Source organism: Dendrobates tinctorius, unplaced genomic scaffold, assembly GCF_039654945.1.
Source record: "Dendrobates tinctorius isolate UK_male_01 unplaced genomic scaffold, ASM3965494v1 ptg000178l, whole genome shotgun sequence".
NCBI lineage: Eukaryota > Metazoa > Chordata > Amphibia > Anura > Dendrobatidae > Dendrobates > Dendrobates tinctorius.
In genome coordinates, this window is record NW_027361845.1 from 868,684 (window position 1) to 889,055 (window position 20,372).

The 20,372-nt window shown below is 34.6% G+C and overlaps 8 non-coding genes across 8 annotated transcripts; all 8 read left to right on the forward strand.

Moving 5' to 3' along the window:
- The first annotated feature begins 516 nt into the window (after positions 1-516).
- Positions 517-588, forward strand: TRNAW-CCA (transfer RNA tryptophan (anticodon CCA)). Its single transcript has one exon. It is a non-coding gene; the product is annotated as a tRNA-Trp (tRNA).
- A 1,417-nt stretch (positions 589-2,005) lies between these two features.
- TRNAW-CCA (transfer RNA tryptophan (anticodon CCA)) lies at positions 2,006-2,077 on the forward strand. The gene has a single exon. It is a non-coding gene; the product is annotated as a tRNA-Trp (tRNA).
- Positions 2,078-3,493: 1,416 nt separating this feature from the next.
- TRNAW-CCA (transfer RNA tryptophan (anticodon CCA)) lies at positions 3,494-3,565 on the forward strand. The gene has a single exon. It is a non-coding gene; the product is annotated as a tRNA-Trp (tRNA).
- Positions 3,566-5,848: 2,283 nt separating this feature from the next.
- On the forward strand, positions 5,849-5,920 carry TRNAW-CCA (transfer RNA tryptophan (anticodon CCA)). The gene has a single exon. It is a non-coding gene; the product is annotated as a tRNA-Trp (tRNA).
- Positions 5,921-7,336: 1,416 nt separating this feature from the next.
- On the forward strand, positions 7,337-7,408 carry TRNAW-CCA (transfer RNA tryptophan (anticodon CCA)). Its single transcript has one exon. It is a non-coding gene; the product is annotated as a tRNA-Trp (tRNA).
- Positions 7,409-9,691: 2,283 nt separating this feature from the next.
- On the forward strand, positions 9,692-9,763 carry TRNAW-CCA (transfer RNA tryptophan (anticodon CCA)). The gene has a single exon. It is a non-coding gene; the product is annotated as a tRNA-Trp (tRNA).
- A 4,391-nt stretch (positions 9,764-14,154) lies between these two features.
- Positions 14,155-14,226, forward strand: TRNAW-CCA (transfer RNA tryptophan (anticodon CCA)). Its single transcript has one exon. It is a non-coding gene; the product is annotated as a tRNA-Trp (tRNA).
- Positions 14,227-15,643: 1,417 nt separating this feature from the next.
- On the forward strand, positions 15,644-15,715 carry TRNAW-CCA (transfer RNA tryptophan (anticodon CCA)). The gene has a single exon. It is a non-coding gene; the product is annotated as a tRNA-Trp (tRNA).
- The last annotated feature ends 4,657 nt before the right edge of the window (positions 15,716-20,372 follow it).

Genomic DNA, 20,372 nt, shown 5'->3' on the forward strand with positions numbered 1-20,372 from the left:
GCGCCTTACTCCTGGTCAGAATGATGCATGTTTAAATTATGTCACGTTCAAGTATCTCTTTCATCTTTTTAAAAGTTGATCGATGTTTGGGTTAAGATTGAAAACAGAAACTGCGTATTCTAACTGACAATAGATTATCATGATCTTGTTGCCACCTGTCAGGAAAGTGTTTGAAAAATTGCTTTTTTAATTCTACTGAATAAAATCTTTTCAACAATCCTTTGATGAGATATATCATTGGGAACTGAGTTCAAAACAGGAAATTTGTGGCAAGTCAGAAACACCTATTAATTTGTTCATACCATTGTCATCTTTGAATTTGTAAGAAAAAAGGGTTTATTACTATATTCTAAATTTTTAATTGGAAATCCCTGAATCTGAAAGTGAAGACCTTAATTCATCCTTGTTTATATATTTTCCAAACTGTGATTATAAGTAGCAAATTTCAAGATGGTGTCCATATATTTTATCATGCACTTTTCATGTGAAGTATGGGAGCAACAACACTGTTCAAATGACCTCGTGGCGCAACGGTAGCGCGTCTGACTCCAGAGCAGAAGGTTGCGTGTTCAAATCACGTCGAGGTCAATCAGCTCTTTATGTCTTTTCATATCTTGATTGATGTTTGGGTTATTATTGAAAACAGCAACTGCGTAGTCCAACTTGACAAAAGTTAACTCGACTTTGTTGCTACCAGGCTGCAGTGTTTAAGAAACTGCATTTTTTAGTTCTACAGATTATAATCGTTTCAAGAGGACTTTGATAAGAATTGTTATTGGGAATTGAGTTCCAAGCATTAATAAATGTAATTAATGCCATAAGCACCTATTAATTTATTTTTACCATTGCCATCTATGAATTTGTAAGAAAAGAGGGTTTATTACCAGATTCTTAATTTTTGACTGGAAATCACTGAATCTGATTGTGAAGATCTTAATTCAACTGTAGTGCTTCTGAATCCATATCAGAAAGTTGTGTATTCAAATCACGTCATGGTCAAGCAGCTCTTTCATATTTTTATAGCTTGATCGATGTTTGGGTTAAGATTGAAAACAGAAACTGGGTAATCCAACTGAAAACAGATTAACACAACGTTGTTGACACAGGTCAGAACAGTTTTTAAAAAAGTGTTTTTTTAATTCTATAGATTAAAATCTTATCAACAATACTTTGATGAGAAATATTATTGGGAATTGAGTTAAAAACATTAATAAATGTAATAAATGCCAGGAAAACCTATCGCTTTGTTCATACCATTGTCATCTTTGAATTTGTAAGAAAATCAGGCTTATTACTAGAATCTAAACCTTAAACTGGAAATCCCTGAATCGGAACGTGAAGATCCTAATTCATCCTTGTTATTACTTTTCTAAACTGTGATTTAAAGTAGCAAATTTCAAGATGGTGTCTGTATATTTCCTCATGCACTTTACAAGTGAATTATGGGAGCAAGCAAGTTTTACAGCTGTCCTCATACACTGACGGTAGTGCCCCTTACTCCTGGTCAGAATGATGCATGTTTAAATTATGTCACGTTCAAGTATCTCTTTCATCTTTTTAAAAGTTGATCGATGTTTGGGTTAAGATTGAAAACAGAAACTGCGTATTCTAACTGACAATAGATTATCATGATCTTGTTGCCACCTGTCAGGAAAGTGTTTGAAAAATTGCTTTTTTAATTCTACTGAATAAAATCTTTTCAACAATCCTTTGATGAGATATATCATTGGGAACTGAGTTCAAAACAGAAAATTTGTGGCAAGTCAGAAACACCTATTAATTTGTTCATACCATTGTCATCTTTGAATTTGTAAGAAAAAAGGGTTTATTGCTATATTCTAAATTTTTAATTGGAAATCCCTGAATCTGAAAGTGAAGACCTTAATTCATCTTTGTTTATATCTTTTCCAAACTGTGATTATAAGTAGCAAATTTCAAGATGGTGTCCATATATTTTATCATGCACTTTTCATGTGAAGTATGGGAGCAACAACACTTTTCAACTGACCTCGTGGCGCAACGGTAGCGCGTCTGACTCCAGATCAGAAGGTTGTGTGTTCAAATCACATCGGGGTCAATCAGATGTTTATGTCTTTTCATATCTTGATTGATGTTTGGGTTATTATTGAAAACAGTAACTGCGTAGTCCAACTGACAAAAGTTAACTCGACTTTGTTGCTACCAGGCTGCAGTGTTTAAGAAACTGCATTTTTTAGTTCTACAGATTATAATCGTTTCAAGAGGACTTTGATAAGAATTGTTATTGGGATTTGAGCTCCCAACATTAATAAATGTAATTAATGCCATAAGCACCTATTAATTTATTTTTACCATTGCTATCTTTGAATTTGTAAGAAAAGAGGGTTTATTACCAGATTCTTAATTTTTGACTGGAAATCACTGAATCTGATTGTGAAGATCTTAATTCAACTGTAGTGCTTCTGAATCCATATCAGAAAGTTGTGTATTCAAATCACGTCATGGTCAAGCAGCTCTTTCATATTTTTATAGCTTGATCGATGTTTGGGTTAAGATTGAAAACAGAAACTGGGTAATCCAACTGAAAATAGATTAACACAACGTTGTTGACACAGGTCAGAACAGTTTTTAAAAAAGTGTTTTTTTAATTTTATAGATTAAAATCTTATCAACAATACTTTGATGAGAAATATTATTGGGAATTGAGTTAAAAACATTAATAAATGTAATAAATGCCAGGAACACCTATCGCTTTGTTCATACCATTGTCATCTTTGAATTTGTAAGAAAATCAGGCTTATTACTAGAATCTAAACTTTAAACTGGAAATCCCTGAATCGGAACGTGAAGATCCTAATTCATCCTTGTTATTACTTTTCTAAACTGTGATTTAAAGTAGCAAATTTCAAGATGGTGTCTGTATATTTCCTCATGCACTTTACAAGTGAATTATGGGAGCAAGCAAGTTTTACTGCTGTCCTCATACACTGACGGTAGTGCGCCTTACTCCTGGTCAGAATGATGCATGTTTAAATTATGTCACGTTCAAGTATCTCTTTCATCTTTTTAAAAGTTGATCGATGTTTGGGTTAAGATTGAAAACAGAAACTGCGTATTCTAACTGACAATAGATTATCATGATCTTGTTGCCACCTGTCAGGAAAGTGTTTGAAAAATTGCTTTTTTAATTCTACTGAATAAAATCTTTTCAACAATCCTTTGATGAGATATATCATTGGGAACTGAGTTCAAAACAGGAAATTTGTGGCAAGTCAGAAACACCTATTAATTTGTTCATACCATTGTCATCTTTGAATTTGTAAGAAAAAAGGGTTTATTACTATATTCTAAATTTTTAATTGGAAATCCCTGAATCTGAAAGTGAAGACCTTAATTCATCCTTGTTTATACCTTTTCCAAACTGTGATTATAAGTAGCAAATTTCAAGATGGTGTCCATATATTTTATCATGAACTTTTCATGTGAAGTATGGGAGCAACAACACTGTTCAACTGACCTCGTGGCGCAACAGTAGCGCGTCTGACTCCATATCAGAAGGTTGCGTGTTCAAATCACGTCGGAGTCAATCAGCTCTTTATGTCTTTTCATATCTTGATTGATGTTTGGGTTATTATTGAAAACAGTAACAGCGTAGTCCAACTGACAAAAGTTAACTCGACTTTGTTGCTACCAGGCTGCAGTGTTTAAGATACTGCATTTTTTAGTTCTACAGATTATAATCGTTTCAAGAGGACTTTGATAAGAATTGTTATTGGGAATTGAGGTCCAAACATTAGTAAATGTAATTAATGCCATAAGCAACTATTAATTTATTTTTACCATTGCCATCTTTGAATTTGTAAGAAAAGAGGGTTTATTACCAGATTCTTAATTTTTGACTGGAAATCACTGAATCTGATTGTGAAGATCTTAATTCAACTGTAGTGCTTCTGAATCCATATCAGAAAGTTGTGTATTCAAATCACGTCATGGTCAAGCAGCTGTTTCATATTTTTATAGCTTTATCGATGTTTGGGTTAAGATTGAAAACAGAAACTGGGTAATCCAACTGAAAATAGATTAACACAACGTTGTTGACACAGGTCAGAACAGTTTTTAAAAAAGTGTTTTTTTAATTCTATAGATTAAAATCTTATCAACAATACTTTGATGAGAAATATTATTGGGAATTGAGTTAAAAACATTAATAAATGCCAGGAACACCTATCGCTTTGTTCATACCATTGTCATCTTTGAATTTGTAAGAAAATCAGGCTTATTACTAGAATCTAAACTTTAAACTGGAAATCCCTGAATCGGAACGTGAAGATCCTAATTCATCCTTGTCATTACTTTTCTAAACTGTGATTTAAAGTAGCAAATTTCAAGATGGTGTCTGTATATTTCCTCATGCACTTTACAAGTGAATTATGGGAGCAAGCAAGTTTTACTGCTGTCCTCATACACTGATGGTAGTGCGCCTTACTCCTGGTCAGAATGATGCATGTTTAAATTATGTCACGTTCAAGTATCTCTTTCATCTTTTTAAAAGTTGATCGATGTTTGGGTTAAGATTGAAAACAGAAACTGCATATTCTAACTGACAATAGATTATCATGATCTTGTTGCCACCTGTCAGGAAAGTGTTTGAAAAATTGCTTTTTTAATTCTACTGAATAAAATCTTTTCAACAATCCTTTGATGAGATATATCATTGGGAACTGAGTTCAAAACAGGAAATTTGTGGCAAGTCAGAAACACCTATTAATTTGTTCACTGAATCTGATTGTGAAGATCTTAATTCAACTGTAGTGCTTCTGAATCCATATCAGAAAGTTGTGTATTCAAATCACGTCATGGTCAAGCAGCTCTTTCATATTTTTATAGCTTGATCGATGTTTGGGTTAAGATTGAAAACAGAAACTGGGTAATCCAACTGAAAATAGATTAACACAACGTTGTTGACACAGGTCAGAACAGTTTTTAAAAAAGTGTTTTTTTAATTCTATAGATTAAAATCTTATCAACAATACTTTGATGAGAAATATTATTGGGAATTGAGTTAAAAACATTAATAAATGTAATAAATGCCAGGAACACCTATCGCTTTGTTCATACCATTGTCATCTTTGAATTTGTAAGAAAATCAGGCTTATTACTAGAATCTAAACTTTAAACTGGAAATCCCTGAATCGGAACGTGAAGATCCTAATTCATCCTTGTTATTACTTTTCTAAACTGTGATTTAAAGTAGCAAATTTCAAGATGGTGTCTGTATATTTCCTCATGCACTTTACAAGTGAATTATGGGAGCAAGCAAGTTTTGCAGCTGTCCTCATACACTGACGGTAGTGCGCCTTACTCCTGGTCAGAATGATGCATGTTTAAATTATGTCATGTTCAAGTATCTCTTTCATCTTTTTAAAAGTTGATCGATGTTTGGGTTAAGATTGAAAACAGAAACTGCATATTCTAACTGACAATAGATTATCATGATCTTGTTGCCACCTGTCAGGAAAGTGTTTGAAAAATTGCTTTTTTAATTCTACTGAATAAAATCTTTTCAACAATCCTTTGATGAGATATATCATTGGGAACTGAGTTCAAAACAGAAAATTTGTGGCAAGTCAGAAACACCTATTAATTTGTTCATACCATTGTCATCTTTGAATTTGTAAGAAAAAAGGGTTTATTACTATATTCTAAATTTTTAATTGGAAATCCCTGAATCTGAAAGTGAAGACCTTAATTCATCCTTGTTTATATCTTTTCCAAACTGTGATTATAAGTAGCAAATTTCAAGATGGTGTCCATATATTTTATCATGCACTTTTCATGTGAAGTATGGGAGCAAAAACACTTTTCAACTGACCTTGTGGCGCAACGGTAGCGCTTCTGACTCCAGATCAGAAGGTTGCGTGTTCAAATCACGTCGGGGTCAATCAGCTCTTTATGTCTTTTCATATCTTGATTGATGTTTGGGTTATTATTGAAAACAGTAACTGCGTAGTCCAACTGACAAAAGTTAACTCGACTTTGTTGCTACCAGGCTGCAGTGTTTAAGAAACTGCATTTTTTAGTTCTACAGATTATAATCGTTTCAAGAGGACTTTGATAGGAATTGTTATTGGGAATTGAGTTCCAAACATTAATAAATGTAATTAATGCCATAAGCACCTATTAATTTATTTTTACCATTGCCATCTTTGAATTTGTAAGAAAAGAGGGTTTATTACCAGATTCTTAATTTTTGACTGGAAATCACTGAATCTGATTGTGAAGATCTTAATTCAACTGTAGTGCTTCTGAATCCATATCAGAAAGTTGTGTATTCAAATCACGTCATGGTCAAGCAGCTCTTTCATATTTTTATAGCTTGATCGATGTTTGGGTTAAGATTGAAAACAGAAACTGGGTAATCCAACTAAAAATAGATTAACACAACGTTGTTGACACAGGTCAGAACAGTTTTTAAAAAAGTGTTTTTTTAATTCTATAGATTAAAATCTTATCAACAATACTTTGATGAGAAATATTATTGGGAATTGAGTTAAAAACATTAATAAATGTAATAAATGCCAGGAACACCTATCGCTTTGTTCATACCATTGTCATCTTTGAATTTGTAAGAAAATCAGGCTTATTACTAGAATCTAAACTTTAAACTGGAAATCCCTGAATCGGAACGTGAAGATCCTAATTCATCCTTGTTATTACTTTTCTAAACTGTGATTTAAAGTAGCAAATTTCAAGATGGTGTCTGTATATTTCCTCATGCACTTTACAAGTGAATTATGGGAGCAAGCAAGTTTTACTGCTGTCCTCATACACTGACGGTAGTGCGCCTTACTCCTGGTCAGAATGATGCATGTTTAAATTATGTCACGTTCAAGTATCTCTTTCATCTTTTTAAAAGTTGATCGATGTTTGGGTTAAGATTGAAAACAGAAACTGCGTATTCTAACTGACAATAGATTATCATGATCTTGTTGCCACCTGTCAGGAAAGTGTTTGAAAAATTGCTTTTTTAATTCTACTGAATAAAATCTTTTCAACAATCCTTTGATGAGATATATCATTGGGAACTGAGTTCAAAACAGGAAATTTGTGGCAAGTCAGAAACACCTATTAATTTGTTCATACCATTGTCATCTTTGAATTTGTAAGAAAAAAGGGTTTATTACTATATTCTAAATTTTTAATTGGAAATCCCTGAATCTGAAAGTGAAGACCTTAATTCATCCTTGTTTATACCTTTTCCAAACTGTGATTATAAGTAGCAAATTTCAAGATGGTGTCCATATATTTTATCATGAACTTTTCATGTGAAGTATGGGAGCAACAACACTGTTCAACTGACCTCGTGGCGCAACAGTAGCGCGTCTGACTCCATATCAGAAGGTTGCGTGTTCAAATCACGTCGGAGTCAATCAGCTCTTTATGTCTTTTCATATCTTGATTGATGTTTGGGTTATTATTGAAAACAGTAACAGCGTAGTCCAACTGACAAAAGTTAACTCGACTTTGTTGCTACCAGGCTGCAGTGTTTAAGATACTGCATTTTTTAGTTCTACAGATTATAATCGTTTCAAGAGGACTTTGATAAGAATTGTTATTGGGAATTGAGGTCCAAACATTAGTAAATGTAATTAATGCCATAAGCACCTATTAATTTATTTTTACCATTGCCATCTTTGAATTTGTAAGAAAAGAGGGTTTATTACCAGATTCTTAATTTTTGACTGGAAATCACTGAATCTGATTGTGAAGATCTTAATTCAACTGTAGTGCTTCTGAATCCATATCAGAAAGTTGTGTATTCAAATCACGTCATGGTCAAGCAGCTGTTTCATATTTTTATAGCTTTATCGATGTTTGGGTTAAGATTGAAAACAGAAACTGGGTAATCCAACTGAAAATAGATTAACACAACGTTGTTGACACAGGTCAGAACAGTTTTTAAAAAAGTGTTTTTTTAATTCTATAGATTAAAATCTTATCAACAATACTTTGATGAGAAATATTATTGGGAATTGAGTTAAAAACATTAATAAATGCCAGGAACACCTATCGCTTTGTTCATACCATTGTCATCTTTGAATTTGTAAGAAAATCAGGCTTATTACTAGAATCTAAACTTTAAACTGGAAATCCCTGAATCGGAACGTGAAGATCCTAATTCATCCTTGTCATTACTTTTCTAAACTGTGATTTAAAGTAGCAAATTTCAAGATGGTGTCTGTATATTTCCTCATGCACTTTACAAGTGAATTATGGGAGCAAGCAAGTTTTACTGCTGTCCTCATACACTGATGGTAGTGCGCCTTACTCCTGGTCAGAATGATGCATGTTTAAATTATGTCACGTTCAAGTATCTCTTTCATCTTTTTAAAAGTTGATCGATGTTTGGGTTAAGATTGAAAACAGAAACTGCATATTCTAACTGACAATAGATTATCATGATCTTGTTGCCACCTGTCAGGAAAGTTTTTGAAAAATTGCTTTTTTAATTCTACTGAATAAAATCTTTTCAACAATCCTTTGATGAGATATATCATTGGGAACTGAGTTCAAAACAGGAAATTTGTGGCAAGTCAGAAACACCTATTAATTTGTTCACTGAATCTGATTGTGAAGATCTTAATTCAACTGTAGTGCTTCTGAATCCATATCAGAAAGTTGTGTATTCAAATCACGTCATGGTCAAGCAGCTCTTTCATATTTTTATAGCTTGATCGATGTTTGGGTTAAGATTGAAAACAGAAACTGGGTAATCCAACTGAAAATAGATTAACACAACGTTGTTGACACAGGTCAGAACAGTTTTTAAAAAAGTGTTTTTTTAATTCTATAGATTAAAATCTTATCAACAATACTTTGATGAGAAATATTATTGGGAATTGAGTTAAAAACATTAATAAATGTAATAAATGCCAGGAACACCTATCGCTTTGTTCATACCATTGTCATCTTTGAATTTGTAAGAAAATCAGGCTTATTACTAGAATCTAAACTTTAAACTGGAAATCCCTGAATCGGAACGTGAAGATCCTAATTCATCCTTGTTATTACTTTTCTAAACTGTGATTTAAAGTAGCAAATTTCAAGATGGTGTCTGTATATTTCCTCATGCACTTTACAAGTGAATTATGGGAGCAAGCAAGTTTTGCAGCTGTCCTCATACACTGACGGTAGTGCGCCTTACTCCTGGTCAGAATGATGCATGTTTAAATTATGTCATGTTCAAGTATCTCTTTCATCTTTTTAAAAGTTGATCGATGTTTGGGTTAAGATTGAAAACAGAAACTGCATATTCTAACTGACAATAGATTATCATGATCTTGTTGCCACCTGTCAGGAAAGTGTTTGAAAAATTGCTTTTTTAATTCTACTGAATAAAATCTTTTCAACAATCCTTTGATGAGATATATCATTGGGAACTGAGTTCAAAACAGAAAATTTGTGGCAAGTGAGAAACACCTATTAATTTGTTCATACCATTGTCATCTTTGAATTTGTAAGAAAAAAGGGTTTATTACTATATTCTAAATTTTTAATTGGAAATCCCTGAATCTGAAAGTGAAGACCTTAATTCATCCTTGTTTATATCTTTTCCAAACTGTGATTATAAGTAGCAAATTTCAAGATGGTGTCCATATATTTTATCATGCACTTTTCATGTGAAGTATGGGAGCAACAACACTTTTCAACTGACCTCGTGGCGCAACGGTAGCGCTTCTGACTCCAGATCAGAAGGTTGCGTGTTCAAATCACGTCGGGGTCAATCAGCTCTTTATGTCTTTTCATATCTTGATTGATGTTTGGGTTATTATTGAAAACAGTAACTGCGTAGTCCAACTGACAAAAGTTAACTCGACTTTGTTGCTACCAGGCTGCAGTGTTTAAGAAACTGCATTTTTTAGTTCTACAGATTATAATCGTTTCAAGAGGACTTTGATAGGAATTGTTATTGGGAATTGAGTTCCAAACATTAATAAATGTAATTAATGCCATAAGCACCTATTAATTTATTTTTACCATTGCCATCTTTGAATTTGTAAGAAAAGAGGGTTTATTACCAGATTCTTAATTTTTGACTGGAAATCACTGAATCTGATTGTGAAGATCTTAATTCAACTGTAGTGCTTCTGAATCCATATCAGAAAGTTGTGTATTCAAATCACGTCATGGTCAAGCAGCTCTTTCATATTTTTATAGCTTGATCGATGTTTGGGTTAAGATTGAAAACAGAAACTGGGTAATCCAACTAAAAATAGATTAACACAACGTTGTTGACACAGGTCAGAACAGTTTTTAAAAAAGTGTTTTTTTAATTCTATAGATTAAAATCTTATCAACAATACTTTGATGAGAAATATTATTGGGAATTGAGTTAAAAACATTAATAAATGTAATAAATGCCAGGAACACCTATCGCTTTGTTCATACCATTGTCATCTTTGAATTTGTAAGAAAATCAGGCTTATTACTAGAATCTAAACTTTAAACTGGAAATCCCTGAATCGGAACGTGAAGATCCTAATTCATCCTTGTTATTACTTTTCTAAACTGTGATTTAAAGTAGCAAATTTCAAGATGGTGTCTGTATATTTCCTCATGCACTTTACAAGTGAATTATGGGAGCAAGCAAGTTTTACAGCTGTCCTCATACACTGACGGTAGTGCGCCTTACTCCTGGTCAGAATGATGCATGTTTAAATTATGTCACGTTCAAGTATCTCTTTCATCTTTTTAAAAGTTGATCGATGTTTGGGTTAAGATTGAAAACAGAAACTGCGTATTCTAACTGACAATAGATTATCATGATCTTGTTGCCACCTGTCAGGAAAGTGTTTGAAAAATTGCTTTTTTAATTCTACTGAATAAAATCTTTTCAACAATCCTTTGATGAGATATATCATTGGGAACTGAGTTCAAAACAGAAAATTTGTGGCAAGTCAGAAACACCTATTAATTTGTTCATACCATTGTCATCTTTGAATTTGTAAGAAAAAAGGGTTTATTACTATATTCTAAATTTTTAATTGGAAATCCCTGAATCTGAAAGTGAAGACCTTAGTTCATCTTTGTTTATATCTTTTCCAAACTGTGATTATAAGTAGCAAATTTCAAGATGGTGTCCATATATTTTATCATGCACTTTTCATGTGAAGTATGGGAGCAACAACACTTTTCAACTGACCTCGTGGCGCAACGGTAGCGCGTCTGACACCATATCTGAAGGTTGTGTGTTCAAATCACATCGGGGTCAATCAGATCTTTATGTCTTTTCATATCTTGATTGATGTTTGGGTTATTATTGAAAACAGTAACAGCGTAGTCCAACTGACAAAAGTTAACTCGACTATGTTGCTACCAGGCTGCAGTGTTTAAGATACTGCATTTTTAGTTCTACAGATTATAATCGTTTCAAGAGGACTTTGATAAGAATTGTTACTGGGAATTGAGGTCCAAACATTAGTAAATGTAATTAATGCCATAAGCACCTATTAATTTATTTTTACCATTGCCATCTTTGAATTTGTAAGAAAAGAGGGTTTATTACCAGATTCTTAATTTTTGACTGGAAATCACTGAATCTGATTGTGAAGATCTTAATTCAACTGTAGTGCTTCTGAATCCATATCAGAAAGTTGTGTATTCAAATCACGTCATGGTCAAGCAGCTCTTTCATATTTTTATAGCTTGATCGATGTTTGGGTTAAGATTGAAAACAGAAACTGGGTAATCCAACTGAAAATAGATTAACACAACGTTGTTGACACAGGTCAGAACAGTTTTTAAAAAAGTGTTTTTTTAATTCTATAGATTAAAATCTTATCAACAATACTTTGATGAGAAATATTATTGGGAATTGAGTTAAAAACATTAATAAATGTAATAAATGCCAGGAACACCTATCGCTTTGTTCATACCATTGTCATCTTTGAATTTGTAAGAAAATCAGGCTTATTACTAGAATCTAAACTTTAAACTGGAAATCCCTGAATCGGAACGTGAAGATCCTAATTCATCCTTGTTATTACTTTTCTAAACTGTGATTTAAAGTAGCAAATTTCAAGATGGTGTCTGTATATTTCCTCATGCACTTTACAAGTGAATTATGGGAGCAAGCAGGTTTTACTGCTGTCCTCATACACTGATGGTAGTGCACCTTACTCCAGGTCAGAATGATGCATGTTTAAATTATGTCACGTTCAAGTATCTCTTTCATCTTTTTAAAAGTTGATCGATGTTTGGGTTAAGATTGAAAACAGAAACTGCGTATTCTAACTGACAATAGATTATCATGATCTTGTTGCCACCTGTCAGGAAAGTTTTTGAAAAATTGCTTTTTTAATTCTACTGAATAAAATCTTTTCAACAATCCTTTGATGAGATATATCATTGGGAACTGAGTTCAAAACAGGAAATTTGTGGCAAGTCAGAAACACCTATTAATTTGTTCATACCATTGTCATCTTTGAATTTGTAAGAAAAAAGGGTTTATTACTATATTCTAAATTTTTAATTGGAAATCCCTGAATCTGAAAGTGAAGACCTTAATTCATCCTTGTTTATACCTTTTCCAAACTGTGATTATAAGTAGCAAATTTCAAGATGGTGTCCATATATTTTATCATGCACTTTTCATGTGAAGTATGGGAGCAACAACACTTTTCAACTGACCTCGTGGCGCAACAGTAGCGCGTCTGACTTCAGAGCAGAAGGTTGCGTGTTCAAATGACGTCGGGGTCAATCAGCTCTTTATGTCTTTTCATATCTTGATTGATGTTTGGGTTATTATTGAAAACAGTAACAGCGTAGTCCAACTGACAAAAGTTAACTCGACTATGTTGCTACCAGGCTGCAGTGTTTAAGATACTGCATTTTTTAGTTCTACAGATTATAATCGTTTCAAGAGGACTTTGATAAGAATTGTTACTGGGAATTGAGGTCCAAACATTAGTAAATGTAATTAATGCCATAAGCACCTATTAATTTATTTTTACCATTGCCATCTTTGAATTTGTAAGAAAAGAGGGTTTATTACCAGATTCTTAATTTTTGACTGGAAATCACTGAATCTGATTGTGAAGATCTTAATTCAACTGTAGTGCTTCTGAATCCATATCAGAAAGTTGTGTATTCAAATCACGTCATGGTCAAGCAGCTCTTTCATATTTTTATAGCTTGATCGATGTTTGGGTTAAGATTGAAAACAGAAACTGGGTAATCCAACTGAAAATAGATTAACACAACGTTGTTGACACAGGTCAGAACAGTTTTTAAAAAAGTGTTTTTTTAATTCTATAGATTAAAATCTTATCAACAATACTTTGATGAGAAATATTATTGGGAATTGAGTTAAAAACATTAATAAATGTAATAAATGCCAGGAACACCTATCGCTTTGTTCATACCATTGTCATCTTTGAATTTGTAAGAAAATCAGGCTTATTACTAGAATCTAAACTTTAAACTGGAAATCCCTGAATCGGAACGTGAAGATCCTAATTCATCCTTGTTATTACTTTTCTAAACTGTGATTTAAAGTAGCAAATTTCAAGATGGTGTCTGTATATTTCCTCATGCACTTTACAAGTGAATTATGGGAGCAAGTAAGTTTTACAGCTGTCCTCATACACTGACGGTAGTGCGCCTTACTCCTGGTCAGAATGATGCATGTTTAAATTATGTCACGTTCAAGTATCTCTTTCATCTTTTTAAAAGTTGATCGATGTTTGGGTTAAGATTGAAAACAGAAACTGCGTATTCTAACTGACAATAGATTATCATGATCTTGTTGCCACCTGTCAGGAAAGTGTTTGAAAAATTGCTTTTTTAATTCTACTGAATAAAATCTTTTCAACAATCCTTTGATGAGATATATCATTGGGAACTGAGTTCAAAACAGGAAATTTGTGGCAAGTCAGAAACACCTATTAATTTGTTCATACCATTGTCATCTTTGAATTTGTAAGAAAAAAGGGTTTATTACTATATTCTAAATTTTTAATTGGAAATCCCTGAATCTGAAAGTGAAGACCTTAATTCATCCTTGTTTATATATTTTCCAAACTGTGATTATAAGAAGCAAATTTCAAGATGGTGTCCATATATTTTATCATGCACTTTTCATGTGAAGTATGGGAGCAACAACACTGTTCAAATGACCTCGTGGCGCAACTGTAGCGCATCTGACTCCAGATCAGAAGGTTGCGTGTTCAAATCACGTCGAGGTCAATCAGCTCTTTATGTCTTTTCATATCTTGATTGATGTTTGGGTTATTATTGAAAACAGCAACTGCGTAGTCCAACTTGACAAAAGTTAACTCGACTTTGTTGCTACCAGGCTGCAGTGTTTAAGAAACTGCATTTTTTAGTTCTACAGATTATAATCGTTTCAAGAGGACTTTGATAAGAATTGTTATTGGGAATTGAGTTCCAAGCATTAATAAATGTAATTAATGCCATAAGCACCTATTAATTTATTTTTACCATTGCCATCTATGAATTTGTAAGAAAAGAGGGTTTATTACCAGATTCTTAATTTTTGACTGGAAATCACTGAATCTGATTGTGAAGATCTTAATTCAACTGTAGTGCTTCTGAATCCATATCAGAAAGTTGTGTATTCAAATCACGTCATGGTCAAGCAGCTCTTTCATATTTTTATAGCTTGATCGATGTTTGGGTTAAGATTGAAAACAGAAACTGGGTAATCCAACTGAAAACAGATTAACACAACGTTGTTGACACAGGTCAGAACAGTTTTTAAAAAAGTGTTTTTTTAATTCTATAGATTAAAATCTTATCAACAATACTTTGATGAGAAATATTATTGGGAATTGAGTTAAAAACATTAATAAATGTAATAAATGCCAGGAAAACCTATCGCTTTGTTCATACCATTGTCATCTTTGAATTTGTAAGAAAATCAGGCTTATTACTAGAATCTAAACCTTAAACTGGAAATCCCTGAATCGGAACGTGAAGATCCTAATTCATCCTTGTTATTACTTTTCTAAACTGTGATTTAAAGTAGCAAATTTCAAGATGGTGTCTGTATATTTCCTCATGCACTTTACAAGTGAATTATGGGAGCAAGCAAGTTTTACAGCTGTCCTCATACACTGACGGTAGTGCCCCTTACTCCTGGTCAGAATGATGCATGTTTAAATTATGTCACGTTCAAGTATCTCTTTCATCTTTTTAAAAGTTGATCGATGTTTGGGTTAAGATTGAAAACAGAAACTGCGTATTCTAACTGACAATAGATTATCATGATCTTGTTGCCACCTGTCAGGAAAGTGTTTGAAAAATTGCTTTTTTAATTCTACTGAATAAAATCTTTTCAACAATCCTTTGATGAGATATATCATTGGGAACTGAGTTCAAAACAGAAAATTTGTGGCAAGTCAGAAACACCTATTAATTTGTTCATACCATTGTCATCTTTGAATTTGTAAGAAAAAAGGGTTTATTGCTATATTCTAAATTTTTAATTGGAAATCCCTGAATCTGAAAGTGAAGACCTTAATTCATCTTTGTTTATATCTTTTCCAAACTGTGATTATAAGTAGCAAATTTCAAGATGGTGTCCATATATTTTATCATGCACTTTTCATGTGAAGTATGGGAGCAACAACACTATTCAACTGACCTCGTGGCGCAACGGTAGCACGTCTGACTCCAGATCAGAAGGTTGTGTGTTCAAATCACATCGGGGTCAATCAGATGTTTATGTCTTTTCATATCTTGATTGATGTTTGGGTTATTACTGAAAACAGTAACTGCGTAGTCCAACTGACAAAAGTTAACTCAACTTTGTTGCTACCAGGCTGCAGTGTTTAAGAAACTGCATTTTTTAGTTCTACAGATTATAATCGTTTCAAGAGGACTTTGATAAGAATTGTTATTGGGATTTGAGTTCCAAACATTAATAAATGTAATTAATGCCATAAGCACCTATTAATTTATTTTTACCATTGCTATCTTTGAATTTGTAAGAAAAGAGGGTTTATTACCAGATTCTTAATTTTTGACTGGAAATCACTGAATCTGATTGTGAAGATCTTAATTCAACTGTAGTGCTTCTGAATCCATATCAGAAAGTTGTGTATTCAAATCACGTCATGGTCAAGCAGCTCTTTCATATTTTTATAGCTTGATCGATGTTTGGGTTAAGATTGAAAACAGAAACTGGGTAATCCAACTGAAAATAGATTAACACAACGTTGTTGACACAGGTCAGAACAGTTTTTAAAAAAGTGTTTTTTTAATTTTATAGATTAAAATCTTATCAACAATACTTTGATGAGAAATATTATTGGGAATTGAGTTAAAATTGAGTTAAAAACATTAATAAATGTAATAAATGCCAGGAACACCTATCGCTTTGTTCATACCATTGTCATCTTTGAATTTGTAAGAAAATCAGGCTTATTACTAGAATCTAAACTTTAAACTGGAAATCCCTGAATCGGAACGTGAAGATCCTAATTCATCCTTGTTATTACTTTTCTAAACTGTGATTTAAAGTAGCAAATTTCAAGATGGTGTCTGTATATTTCCTCATGCACTTTACAAGTGAATTATGGGAGCAAGCAAGTTTTACTGCTGTCCTCATACACTGACGGTAGTGCGCCTTACTCCTGGTCAGAATGATGCATGTTTAAATTATGTCACGTTCAAGTATCTCTTTCATCTTTTTAAAAGTTGATCGATGACCAGGGGAAGAGTCTTGAGGAGATCATTTGCATATTCTACCAGGGGAAGAGTCTTGAGGAGATCATTTGCATATTCCCAGTGCCTTCTGGGATAAGTGAAGAGTCTCCGCGAGCTCAACGATCACTGGGTTTTGGCCGTTGCAGCTGAAAAGAGGAAATCGGAAAACCAGGGGAAGAGTCTTGAGGAGATCATTTGTATATTCCCAGTGCCTTCTGGGATAAGTGAAGAGTCTCCGCGAGCTCAACGATCACTGGGTTTTGGCCGTTGCAGCTGAAAAGAGGAAATCGGAAAACCAGGGGAAGAGTCTTGAGGAGATCATTTGCATATTCCCAGTGCCTTCTGGGATAAGTGAAGAGTCTCCGCGAGCTCAACGATCACTGGGTTTTGGCCGTTGCAGCTGAAAAGAGGAAATCGGAAAACCAGGGGAAGAGTCTTGAGGAGATCATTTGCATATTCCCAGTGCCTTCTGGGATAAGTGAAGAGTCTCCGCGAGCTCAACGATCACTGGGTTTTGGCCGTTGCAGCTGAAAAGAGGAAATCGGAAAACCAGGGGAAGAGTCTTGAGGAGATCATTTGCATATTCCCAGTGCCTTCTGGGATAAGTGAAGAGTCTCCGCGAGCTCAACGATCACTGGGTTTTGGCCGTTGCAGCTGAAAAGAGGAAATCGGAAAACCAGGGAAGAGTCTTGAGGAGATCATTTGCATATTCCCAGTGCCTTCTGGGATAAGTGAAGAGTCTCCGCAAGCTCAACGATCACTGGGTTTTGGCCGTTGCAGCTGAAAAGAGGAAATCGGAAAATTTTGGCTCATCTTTCAGCGTTTTTAAGAAATCTCAAGATGGAAGAGGCCAGGAGCCATTTGGTGAGCTGCATTTCTTGCTACATGTTCACAGACTTACCAGTGGAAAAGCCAAACTTCACATGCCACAAATGCAAGCTTGTGTCCCTGTTGGAGGAAAAGTTGCAAAATCTCGAAGAGAGGTTGGCTACGTTGAAGATCATTAAGGAAGGTGAAGAGTTCTTGGACAGAGCAGAATTATCTCTTCATGTTACAGAAAGAGAAGAAATTCGAAGTGCACCTGAAGAAACAGAGGAATGGAGACATGTGACCCAGAGAAGCAGGAGGATCAGGAGGCAGTCAGCACCCATACTGCTCAGAAACCAGTACCAGGCTCTCACGCAGGAAAATGATGAAGAAATACATCAGGATAAGACTTTGCCAACAAACAGCAACCTTGTACGCCTTCAGAGTCCTCCTGGATGGAGAAAGAAAAATGTTGTGAAGAAGAAACGGAGAGTGGTGGTCATGGGGGATTCCCTGCTGAGAGGAACAGAGGCCGCTATCTGCAGACCGGATATAACTTCAAGAGAAATGTGCTGTCTTCCAGGTGCAAAAATTAAAGATGTGTCTGACAGGATATCAGGACTCTTCAGACCTACAGATGACTACCCATTCCTGCTACTACATGTGGGGACAAATGACACCGCAAGAAATGACCTGGAAACCATCTGCAGAGACTTTGAAGACTTAGGCAAGAAAGTGAAAGAACTGGGAGCGCAGGTAGTCTTCTCTTCCATCCTCCCAGTGGATGGCCATGGACCAAGGAGGTGGAATAAGATTCTGCAGGTGAACAACTGGCTACGTCGATGGTGCCGTCAGCAACGATTTGGATTTCTGGATCACGGAGTGAACTACTTATACGATGGACTACTTGCTAGAGATGGGGTGCACCTTACGAAGACTGGAAAGCATGTATTTGGAAGTCGCCTTGCTACACTTGTAAGGAGAGCTTTAAACTAGAACAACATGGGAAGGGAAGCAAAAGACCAGAAAAAGCCATACACCTGACAAATGCTATTGAGAACTCTGCTAATAGAAGTGGAAAGGAAGAACAAAGACGAAAGAATCTAATTAATAAAAATATTGTAGAAAGAGAAACCAATCACAAACTAAAATGTTTCTATACTAATGCACAAAGCATGGGCAACAAACAAGGAGAATTGGAACTACTAACACAGGAAAAGAAATATGATGTCATTGGAATCACTGAAACTTGGTGGGACGATACACATGATTGGAATACAAGACTAGAAGGATACAACTTATTTGCAAGAAACAGACTTGATAAACGAGGAGGGGGTGTTGCATTGTATGTTAGAAACGCGTATATCTGCACAGAGATTGAAGCTTCAGGGACTGGGAGTTCTGTGGAAACTGTTTGGGTAAGAATACAAGGACAGAACAATGGAAAGGACACCATTGTAGGCATTTACTACAGGCCGCCTGTGCAAGCTGAAGATATGGATGAACTCTTTATGCATCAAATGGCCAAGTTCTCCAAAAAATATGACATAGTTGTCATGGGAGATTTCAACTATCCAGACATTTGTTGGGAATCTCTCTCAGGCAAAACTAACAGGTCAAGGAAATTCTTATCCTCTCTTGCTGACAACTTTATCTTCCAAAAGGTAGGGGAGAAAACAAGGGGAACTGCTACCTTGGATCTAATCCTTATAAACAGGGAGGAAATGGTTGAGGAGGTAAAAGTGGCTGGAACCCTAGGAGGTAGCGACCATGCTATTTTAGAATTTTGGATAACTAGAGGCGGAAGACCTGTGAAGACTCAGACGTCAAGGTTAGATTTCAGAAAGGCAGATTTTAAGGGATTCAGAAAGAGAATTGGAGGGATCCAATGGCTGGATATCCTTAAAGACAAAAATGTCCAGGAAGGATGGGAAATCTTGAAAAATGAAATTCTCAAAGCACAGTTGTTAACAATTCCGAAAAGAGGGAAGAATAGGAAGCATTTAAGGAAACCAGGATGGGTGAACACAGAACTTAAGCACATGCTGAAAAGGAAGAAAAAAATGTTTATAAAATGGAAAGAGGGAGGCATATCTAAAGAAGAATATAATGCTGTCTGCAGAATCTGCAGGGCACAAATCAGATTAGCTAAAGCTGAAAATGAATTGAGGCTTGCAAGAGATGTCAAAAGCAATAATAAAGGATTTTGGGGATATGTCAAAAGTAAAAGAAAAGTCAAAGATGCTATAGGATTTTTACAGGATGAAAATGATGAAATGGTAAGACAGGATGTTGAGAAGGCTGAACTTTTAAATTCCTATTTTGCATCTGTTTTCTCTCAGAAAGGAAATGTAACACCAACTGTTATTCACTGTCCTATTGAGGGAATAGAAGAATCCAGGATATCTATAAACAGAAAGATAGTGAGGAAACACTTAGCTAACCTAAATGAATTCAAGTCTCCAGGTCCAGATGAATTACACCCCAGAGTACTGAAGGAGATAGCAGAAGAAATTTCTGAACCACTCTCCATAATCTTTGAAAATTCTTGGAGAACAGGAGAAGTGCCAGAAGACTGGAGAAGAGCAAATGTTGTTCCTATCTTCAAAAAGGGGAAGAAGGTGGACCCAGGCAACTATAGGCCGGTGAGTCTGACTTCTATACCAGGAAAGATCTTTGAACAAATTATTAAACAACATTTAAGTCAATACCTGGATAAGAATGAAGTGATCAAACAGAGTCAGCATGGGTTTGTAACTAATAAGTCATGTCAGACTAACTTAATTTCCTTCTATGACGGTATCACTGATTGGGTGGATCAAGGAAATGCTGTAGATATAGTATATCTTGACTTC